Here is a 12893-nt window from a genome sequence, read left to right as displayed (position 1 = left end):
CGATGGGTGTTTCTGCAGCATGCCGGAGTTTGCAGTTCTTTGCAGGTGCATCCGCTGCATTTGGGGCTCTCGGGATATGTACTCTCTATTAACTTGCAATCAAGTTGTGTATGCACTTATATTCGCTCCCTAAAGTTAGACGGCGAACTTTTGAGGGCGAGACCCTGCATTTACATGGCCGGGATTGACACGGGAAATCGGGCCCTTAGTTTCAGGTTGGAGATCGGTTTAATTTTTTCGTACAGCCAAATATATTATTACTATTTGGGTCTTTCAACAATCTTATGGAAATCGGAGTATTGCCTCGGCTTTTGTTGGCAAAAACAATCCGTGATTGTTATATTTTACTTTTTTTTTTTTAAGTAGAAAAGTACAAAGAAGGAAATAAAAATAATATCAACACCGAGAGAAACTAATTTATCATGTAGTGTATTTACTTCCTTTTCTTTCCCCTTGTGCTATAGGGTCTCAAAGTGAGGTCCAGGGACCGCTGGGTTTTCTCAGATTCTTTCCAGGTGTCCCTAATGTCAAATAACTTCCATAATAATACTCAGATGTTATTTGCCTTTTTCATTTTCTCAAAGTGGACACTTTTCCGGAGACTATGTGACATGTGCTGACATTATCACTGATGGCTGATGGGATTTTGTATTGTGTTCTAAACACTTAGTTTTGTTATATTTACTTGGAATCTTTGCATTTCTCAGTTTTAATATCCATGATAAGTATCAATATATCCTATAAAAACGAAAGCTCTTTGGGATCCTCAATAATTTAAGCACATAAAGGGGTCCTGAGATAAAAATCTTAGAACTGCTGCCCCGTGTTAAATTACATTTTTCTTATTAAGAATAGGATCAAACTGCTTAGCACTTTTTTTGCTTGAGTATCTTTTTTTTTTTTAACAACTGAATTATTGATGTGTACTATGCATAAAGTACATATTAAGTGTAAGGCTCAGTGAATTTTTAAATATGTGTAGACTCTTGTAACTACCACCCAGATTAAGAGGGAGCATTTCCACACTCAAGAAGGTTTCTTGCTCTCTTCCTAGTCAAAACCTTCCTAGAAGTGGCCTCTGTTTTGACCTTTATCAAGATAAGATCAGCTTTGCCTGTTCTTGAACTTTATTTATTTTAAAATATATTTTAAAAAATATTTTATTTATTTGACAGAGAAACATCAAGAGAGGGATCACAAGCAGGGGGTGTGGGAGAGGGAGAAGCAGGCTTCCAGCAGAGCCGGGAGCCTTATGCGGGGCACGATCCCAGGACCCTCGAATCGTGACCTGAGCCCAAGGCAGACGTTTAATGGGTGAGCCACACAGGTACCCCTTAAAGATTTTATTTTAAGATATTATTTTTTAAAATTTATTTGAGAAAGAGAGTGGGAGAGAGCACAAGCAGGGAGGAGGGGCAGAGGGAGAGGAAGAAATAGACTCCCCACTGAGCAGGGAGCCCTGTTTGGGGCTGGGCTCCATCCTAGAACCCTGGAATCATGACCTGAGCTGAAGGCAGCCCCTTAACTAACTGAGCTACCCAGGCACCCCTGTTTTTGAACTTTTTATAAAAATCCAACAATATGTTTCTGTGTGTGTGTATGTGTGTGTCTCCTTTTACTCATAATAACGCTGTAAGATTCATTCTTGTTTGTGTTTTCATGCCAACCATTCTGCAATGTTATTTTTCAGCTGCACAGTATTGAACTGTTTGGATATAACACTGCTAAATTGGTCAATGTTCCCATGATAGACATTCAGATTAGTTCCAGATTTTTTGTTATACCCAGCACGCAGGTGCACAGGTTTGTAACTTGATCTTTTTTTTTTTTTCTTCAAGATTTTATCCATTTATTTGACAGAGAGATCACAAGTAGGCAGAGGCAGGCAGAGAGAGAGGGGGAAGCAGTCTCCCCGCTGAGCAGAGAGCCCCATGGGGCAGATCCCAGGACCCTGAGACCATGACCCGAGCAAGGCAGAGGCCTAACCCACTGAGCCACCCAGGCGCCCCTGTAACTTGATCTTTATATCCATCCCTACTTGTGGAAGTATGGAATTGGCTGGCCCTGTGAGGTCCATGAAGGGAGGCCAAGTATTTGCAAAATCTGGAATGACTCCTCAATTTCCCCATCTCTCAGCTCTTTGCCACCTTAAAGAAGGGATGCTGAGGAAGGAAGGGGAGAAGGGGAGGCGGAGTGGCCGGGTGGCGGGGTGGAGGGAGGGCAGTGGCTCTGCTGAGAGACCTGTGTTTAAGCTGTTTCTCCTTAACCTAAAACCACCTGTTTAACCAAAACGGTCTCGCCAGTGTCCCCCTTTAGCCAGCAGGGGGCGTCAGAGGCCCGTTGTGCGCGGAGAAAAGCCCGAGCCTCAGAGCACCCCTTCCTCCGCCTTGCGTCCCTAAAATAACTCCAACACTTCCTAGCTTTCACGTCACTTAATCGCAGCACCGCGCCCATTTTATTGATGTAGTTGGGGCTCCGACCAAAGTCACATCCAGTAAGGAGCTGGATTAGAATTCGAACCCAGGGCCCTCCGACTCGGTTCCTTACTGTCGCCAACGTGGCTGCTGCCTTGTGCACGGTTTTGCCTGTCCCCTCTCTGTTTCCCAGCCACTTGCCGCCGAGGAGGTTAATTCAGACCTGAGTTTCCAGGTTAATTCAGACCTGAGTTTCCTCAGCTGTGCAACAGGATGACGGTGGCTCCGCGCTCACGAGTGAATAGGGGATAAACGAGATAGCGGGGGCGAAAACGCCTGGCTCGGGGAGTGCGGAGTACACGCCGTTTGTGTGAATGATCTGCTGCTCCCTCCCGCCCCGCACTCGGCCCCGGGCGTAGCCCCGGGAGCAAACACACGGGGCCCGGCTCCCCCGCGGGCCGCACGGGGGTCCAGACACCCGCGGTGGCCGGGAGGCCCGGGCGGCGGCGTGGGCGGCGCAGCCCGCTCCCCGCGGTAATTAGCCCAGGCAGGCTCCGGCTCCGCCAGCCGCTAATTACACGTCTCCTAATGAGGCCGGCGGCTGTTTGCAATCACCCGGGTCCCCGCCGCGCGGCGCGGGAGGCCGAGGGGGTACCCGCCCGTGGAGGCGTGGAGGCGCTGGGCGGCGACGCGCCTGTGCCTCTGCGGTGCGGGTCCCCGGGGTGCGGGCCGGGGGCGGGACGCTGCCCGGCAGTCGCTCCTCCAACCTCTCCCACTGCGCCCGTGTTGTCCCCACCTTACAGTGAGGAAGGCGGCTGAGGCTCGAGCTCACAGGCACAAAACTCATGCGGGGATAGGCTAATCGTGACCTGACCCCGAAGCTGGGCTCATCCCTGATTCAGCTTCTTCCTGGATGGGTGGGGGTACTTGCTGCTGTTACTCCTGGGACTTCTCTGAAAGGGTAGATCCCAGATCAGATCAAGGAGGGGAAGGTGGGGTGCTTGGGAAACTTCCTTCCAGTGCCTCTCTCTCACCCGAGAGTTCTCATTTGCCCTTTGGGATCAGACACAAAATGGAATACTAGCTTGGGTAAGGCCTTTAAAACTTACTTGGAAACCTAAGTCACACATCCTGTTTTCCAGACTGGGACATCTGGAACGTTCCCTAGGACGTGGTTGGGGCAACTGCTAAATCGCTCTCTTCAGATGGGGCTGGGGAGCTACCACCATGTACCTTGTCCCCAGGCCTTTCTCAGGTGGGGCCCCCAGTAGCTGCCTTTATCTTCATCTGTATCTTCAGCGCTTCCATGTATTAGGCTCTGTGTGCTGGGCACTGTGTAATCACTTCGTGTTTGACTTCACTCAGGACAACCCCTGGGGAGTAGGTCCCATTCTTCTGTGAGGTCAGGGAGCAAATGACTTGCCCAAGGTCACACAGTAATTTCGGCAGACAAAAGACCTTTTCTGTCTTCCCCCCAACACCTGTGCTCTTAACCCCTTGCTCTCTACCTAAGTCTGGGACCTAGAAGGATGTTGGGAGAAGGCGAACCCGACTATTGGGGTGTCATTCTGAGTTGACCTAGGCATCCACGGGTCCCTACCAGGGTGTGGATGCTGCCATGGTGGGTGGTGGTAAAGGAAAATTGTATTGCTTCAACATTTTGTTAAGCAGCTGCTGTCATTAGGGGCTCCTGCCGCTCTAATCCAATCAACCAATTCCCTGTAAAACCTTTATGGGAACAATCTGTATAAAATTCAACTCTCCATCTGCTTGGCCTGGAGCTTAGGGAGCTGCTGCGTCCTTCAGGTTTGGGCTGGGGGAGGGGAGGGTGCAGACATGGCTGCACTCTGGGCCTCAGAGACAGAACACTGCATCGCACTCCTCCCTCGTCCATCCTCACTGCCTTGTGGACCTCCTTCCCCCTGCCCTGCCTGCTGCGAGGGTTCACTCATCCAAAAATTAATTGAAATTACAAGGGCACTACGGTTTGACCCAGCAATTTATCCTCCAGGAATTTATCCCACGAAGATTCTTGCACTTGTGCCAAATGAGGTGAGCGAGGATGTGTCTTGCAGTATTGTTTCTGATAGCACAAGGCCATCTCGATGTCTGTCGGAAAAGATTCGCTGTATGTGAGTCTTTATCGGACAGCGTGGGCCAGAGAATGTTCTAAACACTTTACATGGATTGACTCATTTAACCCTCACAGCTACCTTTACATGAGATATTTTAATTTCAGTAACTCATTGACAGGTGAGGACACGGAGGTCCAGAGGGAACCAGTAACTGGACCAAGCTTCACATAGAGAGTAAGCAGCCATACCTGGCAGCCCAGATTCTAAATCCCTATGCGAATATAACTTCTCTGTCTTCGTGTGAATGGAGAATTTCCAAAAAGGGACCCAAAAGCAACTGATGGAAGTTGCCTCTGGGGAGAAGAATTGAAGGTGTGCAGTAGGAGGGGAACTCCTTTTTTCTGGGTCCCCTTTTGTACCATACTGTTTTACTAGGTGCCTCTGTTGGTTTCATGATTTAGAGGAGTCTCTGAGTCCCCAAAGTGTGTTATTGCTAACCCTAACCGCAACCCCGGGAGTGGGTAGTATCATCCGCATTTGGTAGGCGAGGAAGTCAAACTCGCTGCATGGGCTGGCCAGCTGCATGACTGGGAATGACAAGGGGGGTTGACTCTCAAGCCAGTGCTCATTCCCCTAATTTATATTAGCCCCCTGGGCTTGCAAGTTTCAAAGGGAAGAAAAGCAAGGTTCAGAGCGTTAAAAGCATGGGCTCTGGGGCCAGCTTGCCTGTGCTCAAGTCCCGACTCAGCCACTCACCATCTGTGTGACCTTGAGCGAGTCATTCACCCTCTCTGAACCTCAGAGAAGTTTTCCTCTCTGTGAGGATTAAATGACTTACCTCCATGTCAAGTGCTTGGAACAGGGCCTGTCTCATCACAAGCTCTCAAGAAATGTGAGGTATTTTTATATCATTGCCCCGAACACTGTCTTCCACGGTTTCAAGCTCAGAGCCATCCTCCTTGCAGCTGGTGTGTCCAGCTGTGGCTGCTCTAGTCCTTTCTGGAAAGGGCAAGGCCCAGCTGCCCTGTGCTCCAGCGGAAGTCCTTGGGAATTGGTTCTCCCGGATTATCCCCTCGTGGTGGCTGTGATCAGAGCTGATCACTTGTCGCCAAGAGCTGGAAGAAGGGGCAGAGCCGCAGGGCTGGTGTGGCCCAGATCCAGGGTGAGGCGGCGACGGGCGGCCTCCTAGTTCGGGATGTTCCCAGCGCCTTCCCACCACTTATGCTTGGAGGGAGAAAGGCCTCGAAATAGCTGTTGCTTCCCCAGCACGGCGCTAGGCCAGGGACAGGAATAGACATCTGGGGGTGGCCGCCTCAGCTTTCCTCAGGGGCCCTGGGGAGGGGGACAGGAATAAGCAGAGGCCAGACTCCTCCCCATGTGGGGAGATAGCCCAGTGGTCAGTATCACAGAGACCTCCTGTGACAGTCCAGCCCATGGAAAGTATGGCCTTGGCCAGGGCGGGCTGGTCAACAGGCCCCCAGCCTCGGCCAGACAGTGGCTGGAGCCTGGATCCTAAGGCCAATAGGAAGTGGCCTTCCCCACTGGCTCCTACAGTTCTTTCTTGGCAGGTGGGGAAACTGAGGCCCAGGGAGAGACTCACGTGCTTGAGACCACAAAGCTGCTTAGAAGCCAAGCTGACAGGAGAAGCAGGGCTTGAGAGGTGTTGGGAGGCAGTCTGGGTGGTGGCTGGAGGGTGAAACGGCTCAGACTGTCTGGGTCCAAATCAAGCCTCCGTTCCTGAAGCCCTGCGTGCCCTTGGGCCTCAATCTCATTACATGTAAAATTCACGTCGCGATAGTGCCCCCTCCTTTAGTGGTCGCGAAGACTGGACGAGTTCATACTTGTGTACTGTTGTGATTATTATTGTTTTATCTCCAGATCCCTTCCTCATTCATTCCTAAGGCATTGACTGAATGCCGGCCATGTGCCAGGCACCGTGCTGGGCCTCGATCCTGCAGCTCAGCATGTGGAAGAAGAGACCAGCTGCCGTTTCAGGGAGCCTCCCATGTGCCAGTTACTGTGCTGAGCGTTTTTACCCATATCGTCTTGTCGATACCTCTCTGAGAGGAGCCATTGTCATGCTCTATGTCATGGATGAGGGGAATGTGCTCAGAGAGGTGAAGTCACTTCTTCAGGGTCACACAGGAGGTAGCCGTCAGGATTTGAAACCCGAGCTGCCCGCCTGCATAGCTCATTCAGAGAGCCACTGCATGTCACTGTCTCTTTACTGGGGAGACAGATGAGTCAGACAAGTTGTTCCCATTGGTGCAGTCAGGTGTTGGGCGCACGCGGGAGGTCTCTGCTCTCTCAGCCTTGATGGTCGTTACTCAGGCCCCAACACAGTCCTGTATGAGGCGTGAGGTGGTCCCCAGCCTGCATTTCCTAATTCCCCTGGGTTTCCTTGGGTACTTGCTATGTGCCAGGCCTGTACTAGGCTCTGAGAACACAAAGACAACTTTGTCCTTGCCCGGAAATTGCTCACTGTGCGGCGAAAGACAGGTTGTTAAAATGTCACCAGCAATTGGGAGGCAGCTACTCCCGTGAGGGTTAGAAAGGGGACAAGGTACGCTGAGGAGGTATCTAACTCAGTCTGGGAGATCAGGGAAGGCTTCCTGGAGGTGGTGAGGTCTGAGCTGAGGCCCAGAGGCAAAAGAGAGCCCAGAGACGAGAAGGGGAGTAGGAAAGAGTGTTCTAGATAGAAAGACAGCTGTGGTAGTGCTGGGTTATAGGAAATCTGAGTGGTAGGGGCTGGAGGTGTGGCTGAAGGGCGCTGGGACTGCACAGATGGATGGCTCGGGGCATCTGGGGCCTTGCAGCCCACACTAATGGGCTTGGCTGCTATCTGGAAGGCTAGAAGTTTCCCTCCGGCTTTGGAGGAGGGTGAACCTCAAGAAACTGAACTGAAGGAGAGGAGCCAGCGAGGAGGTGGCAGCTGCCTGGAGGGAGACGAGAGAGTTGGCCTAGGGTGCTGGGGGTGGGCGTGGAGAGCCATGGGTGGCTTTGTGAAGTTTTTAGACAGAATTGGTTATGTATCGCTGTGTAATAAATCACCCCCAAACTTGGTGGCTTAAAGCAACGACTTATTTTTTTAGGATTCTCTGGGGGTGACGGGGCTGTTCTGTTTCATGTGGTGTCAGCTGGGGTGTCACTGGGGTGACTGGAGGGCTCGCTGGCTGCCAGCTGGGAGTTCAACCGGGGCTGTTGGCTCGGGGGGCCCTCAGTTCACCTCCACGCAGCCTCTCAGGGGGCTCATGCTTCTCACAGAGTAGCAGGTGGCTTCTGAGCCAGGCTTCTTAAGGCCTGGGCTCAAAAGTCTCAGAAACATTACTTCTGCTGCGTCCGATTGGTGAAACCCAGCCCTAAGACCAGCCTGATTTCAGGGTTAGGGGAAGCATCACTCCTTCCTCTCCTCCTCCTCCCTCCGCTGCCTTCCTCCTCCTCCTCCTCTTCCTGCTCCTGCTTCTCCTTTTCCTTCTCCTCCTTCTGTACAGTTTAATGGGATTTAGGGCATTCACAATGTTTTGCAACCAACATCTCTCCCTAATTTCAACTGGCTAATCACCTCCTAAGAACACTCTATCCCCGTTACGCCATTACTCCCCATCTCCTGTTTGCAGGTCTCTGGCAACCTGCTTTCTGTCCCTCTGGATTTGCCTTTTCCAGACATTTCCTGCAAAAGGAATCCTATAAATGAGACCTTTGTGTCTGGCTTCTTTCACCCAGCATCATGTTTCCAAGGTTCATCCAAATTGCATCCACGGGTGCTCATTCCTGTTTATGGCCAAATAATTTTCCGTTGTATGGATAGACCGTAATTCATTTATTCATTCATCTGTTGATAGACATTTGGGTTGTTTCTACCATAATGTGAATCATGCAGCTGCGAACGTCAGTAAATAAATATCTGTTTGAGTTTCTGTTTTCCATTCTTTCGGGTATATGCCTAGAAATGGAATTGCTGGGTCATGTAGTCGCTCTATGTTTAACTTTTTGAGGAACTACCAAGCTGTTTTCCACGGTGGCTGAACATTTTACATTTCCACTGGCGTGTATAAGCGCTCCTATGTCCCCACATCCTTGCTCACACTTACTGTTTTCTCTTTATTTTATTTATTTATTTTTAATTATTTTTATTAACATATAATGTATTATTTGCCCCAGGGCTACAGGTCCGTGAATCGTCAGGCTTACACATTTCACAGCACTCGCTATAGCACATACCCTCCCCAATGTCCATAACCCAACTTTATTTTTATTTTTATTGAAGCCATTCTAGTAGATGTGAGGTAGTACCTCTTTATGGTTTCGATTTGCATTTGCTTGGTTACCCATGATGTGTAACATTTTTTTCATGTGCTTTTTGGCCTTTTGAATATCTTCTTTGTCCTTTTCTTACTTGGGTTGTTTGTCTTTGGTTGTTATCTTTTTATGTATTCTAGATACTAAACTCTTCTCAGATACATGATTTGCAAACATTCCCTTCCATTCTGTAGGCTGTCTTTTCTTTTTCTTTTTTTTTTTTAAGATTTTATTTATTTATTTGAGAGAGAGAGAGAGAGAGAACATGAACTGGGAGGTGGGAGGGGCAGAGGGAGAGGGAGAAGCAGACTCCCTGCTGAGCAAGGAGTCTGATGTGGGACTCGAAACCAGGACCCCGAAATCACGACCTGAGCTGAAGGCAGTTGCTTAACTGACTGAGCCATCCAGGTGCCGTTCACTTTTTCTTTTAAAGTTTAAGGAAGTTTTCAAATTTAAGTAAGCTTCATGCTCAATGGGGGGCTTGAACTCATGACCCTAAGATTGAGAGTCACATTCTCTGCCAACTGAGTCAGCCAGGAGCCCCCTTTGACTTTCTTGATAATGTCTTTTTTTTCTTTTTTAAAATATTTATTTATTTATTTATTTGACAGACAGAAATCACAAGTGGGCAGAGAGGCAGGCAGAGAGAGAGGCGGAAGCAGGCTTCCTGCTGAGCAGAGAGCCCGATGCGGGGCTCGATCCCAGGACCCTGGAATCATGACCTGAGCTGAAGGCAGAGGCCTTAACCCACTGAGCCACCCAGGCGCCCCCTTGATAATGTCCTTTGATGCACACAAATTTTTGCTTTTCATCTCATTTATCTATTTTTCTTTTGTTTCTTGTGCTTTTGGTGTCAAATCTAATAACCCATGGCCAAATCTGAGGTCATGAGTATTTACCCTTATGTTTTCTTCTGTTTTGTCATTTTAGCTCTTACATTTAGGTCATTGATCCAGTGAGTTAATTTTTGTCTATGGAGTGAGCTAAGTAAGGGTCCAACTTCCTTCTTTTGCATGTGGTTAAGCTCTATGTCTTGGCTGGAGGTCAGCATGACCTTTCAGAGAGGGGAAGGAATTGTTGGGGTTTCTCCTTGTAGACAGTTTTGGGGATGGGTTGACTGTGAGGGATAGTGGAAGGAGGGAAGAGAAGGCATGCAGAATGACATCCACATTTCTGATCTGAGCAGATGAGGAAGACTTAGGTGAAGGGAAGAACTCAGTCCTGGACATGTCGAGTGTGAGCTCCCTTAGCATCTAAGCACCAAGAGCACTGGAGATCGCATACATGATAAATGAAATATGGGAGAACACTAAAGTTTTCATCCATCTGACAGATAGTTATGGGACACCTAATACTGACATTGGTAACATTCATGTCATGCTAACCATGGGCCAGACACTTAGCACTTTTTAAAAAAACTGAGCTCTAATGGTCATAGTATAAAATGAACAAACCTAAAGTACACAGTTCATCAAATTTTATATATACCACGTCCCAGTTAAAACTATAGAACATTTCCAGTCCCCAGAAAGCTCCCTCTTGGGCCCATTATATTTAATTCTCACAGTGATCCTATGAGGCATTATTCCCATTTTTTGGATGAGATACTGAGGCTTATAGAGAGAGGTGAAGCCACTTGCCCAAGACCACAATGTGGATTCTAACTCTGGCCTATAGGACTAGGCCAGGCCGAGGAATAGTCCACACTCTCACTTGGCTTGGACTAGACTCAGGCCTAGGGGATCCCTGAGGGCAGGGGAAAGGCAGTCTAGCCTCTGCTGGAGGACAGGAGGCCCTCATGGGTGGATCTGTGGGGAGCCCAAGGCCAGGGAGGGTGTGGATTTAGGAATGGTGGTGAGAAATGAGAGGAGTCCTTTTGGTCCCCATCAGTCTTGGAGGTGGCTGCTTAGGGGAGGTGCGGCAACAGATGAACAGCAGGCAGACAGCCCAGCTGGAATTCTTTCCCAGCAAGAGACCCTGGGGGAAAGCTTAGCTCTGCCTGGACCAAATTGGCCTGAAGCGAGGAAAGGACGGTGCCACGCCTGTCAGAACTGCTTTAGACTGTGCTTCTCAGCATCCCAGCTGAGAAGATCCCGGGTGCATCTCCTGTGTCTCCTCCCTCCCTCCACGTGTCGGCCCTGCACCCCTCTGACCTGTTCTGTCCCTCAGCTCCATCTGAAACTGACCTCCTTCCTCCTCTTCCAACCTGTTAAGCTCCTAGCTGCCTCAGGGCCTTTGCAGTCAGTGTTGCCTCCATCTGGAACCTTCTGCCTCCTGGACTCCCATGGCTGGTGTCTTATCAGGTGTCTCAGCTCAAATTTTACCTCTTTAGTGTGCTCCTCCCTGAATGAGTTGCCCTATTTAACTCTGTCCCCTGCGAGCCAGCACAAGGGAGCCAGATGGCCTAGGTTTGAATCTCAGTTCTGCGCCTCCTAGCGGTGGGGCACTGGGCAAGTTAAGCGCCAGCTTCCTGAGCTGTAAAATGGGGACAGAGACAATCACACACACCTCATAGGACTGTAGTAAAGATGACATTATTTAACACCTGCTCACAGTGTTTGGCCCCTATTAGGTGCTTTACAAATATTTGCTATCATGCATAGAGCACTTGTCCCATCCTGAAATTATCCTGGTTGGGGGTGTCTACTTGGTTTTTCCCATTTCCCCCAATTAGAATGTGAGCTCCCTAAAGACGGTTTCATCGTGTTATTTGCTGCCGTGTCTCCAGTACCTAGAACAAGTCCTCCTCACAGTAATGAAATTGGTTGAATCGTCAAGTGGATGATTTAATGGGGCTCCTAGATTATCCTGCTCGCAGCCCTCCAGACATGCCATGACTGCTTTCAACTCCTGCCATTTGCATTTGCTGTGCCTAGACCCATTCCCCAGATGAAGGGAAGGGAGCATGAAGGAAACACTGCTTTGTGGCTGATTGAGTCTCTTTTCTTTCTTTCTTTTTCTTTTTTTAAGATTTTATTTATTTATTTGAGAGAGAGAGCATGCATGCGTGCATATGAGCAAGCAGGGGAGGGGGCAGAGGGAGAGAGCGAGAGAGAATCTCAAACAGACTCGCAGCTGAGCAGGGAGCCCAGCAAGGGACTCAATCTCACGACTCTGAGATTATGACCTGAGCCGAAAAATCAAGAGTTGGGTGGTTAGCCGACTGAGCCACCCAGGCACTCCTGCCCAAGTCTCTTTCTTACTCCCCTCTTCACTGCCTCTTGCACCAGGCACTGGGAGAGAACAGCAAACGAGAACCTAGACTCTCTAGGCCTACAACCACCTACTACCAGCCCCTTGCTCAGCAGCTGAGGAGTCAGAGACCCAGAGAAGTGAAAGGACTCAGCCAAGGTCATATAGTGAGTTGAGGGCTATGTTCTCCCCAGTGGACCCTACATGTCTCACCTGGAGGTTGTTTCCAGCATCCATGCTGGATCTGCCTTCCTCCATGGGACCTGGAGAGAAATAGTGGGTGAGGGGCTGGGCCCTGTCTGTGGACTAGTGAGGTAGGACCAAGGAAGCTGGGCCCAGTGAACCAACACGCTTCTGACTTACCTGAATCAGGCTCTTGACACTTGTACTTATTAACCATGCAGCTTTGGGCTCTCTGAGCCTCGGTTTACCTCCTGGTAAGATGAGGAGATGGAAGCCTACCACCCTGCCTCCTCAGGGTTGCTGGAAAGAATCCTATTAAACGTTCTCATACATCCTGCTCTTATTCTCACCTACCCTATAGGGCAGGTATGAATTTTATCTCCATTTACCAGGTAAGGAGGAAGGCTCAGAATGGGGGAAGAAGTGACTTGCCCAACATTCCACAGCCAGCAAGAACTAGAGCAGGGATTCATACTCAGTCAGGCTGATTTCGGGGCTCACATCCTTAGCCAGATGTTACAGCACTGGACCCGCAGTAGGCACTCCACAGATGGGGACCCTGGGAAGACCTTGCTTTCCCGTCAGCGCCATATTCTAGGACAGCAGCTCCTCACTGCAAACCACATCTTTTTTTTTTTTTTTTAAATTCCCCCCCCCTCCAATCCCTGCTTGGAGACACAAGCCCTCTCGGCACCCTCTGTCTGATGGATTTTCGGATTATCCCCATCTT

The sequence above is a fragment of the Lontra canadensis genome, unplaced genomic scaffold (genome assembly GCF_010015895.1).
Source record: "Lontra canadensis isolate GAN:19392208 unplaced genomic scaffold, GSC_riverotter_1.0 scaffold58, whole genome shotgun sequence".
Taxonomy (NCBI): Eukaryota; Metazoa; Chordata; class Mammalia; order Carnivora; family Mustelidae; genus Lontra; species Lontra canadensis.
The sequence above is the reverse complement of the archived record's forward strand: the minus strand, read 5'-3'. Positions refer to the sequence as shown.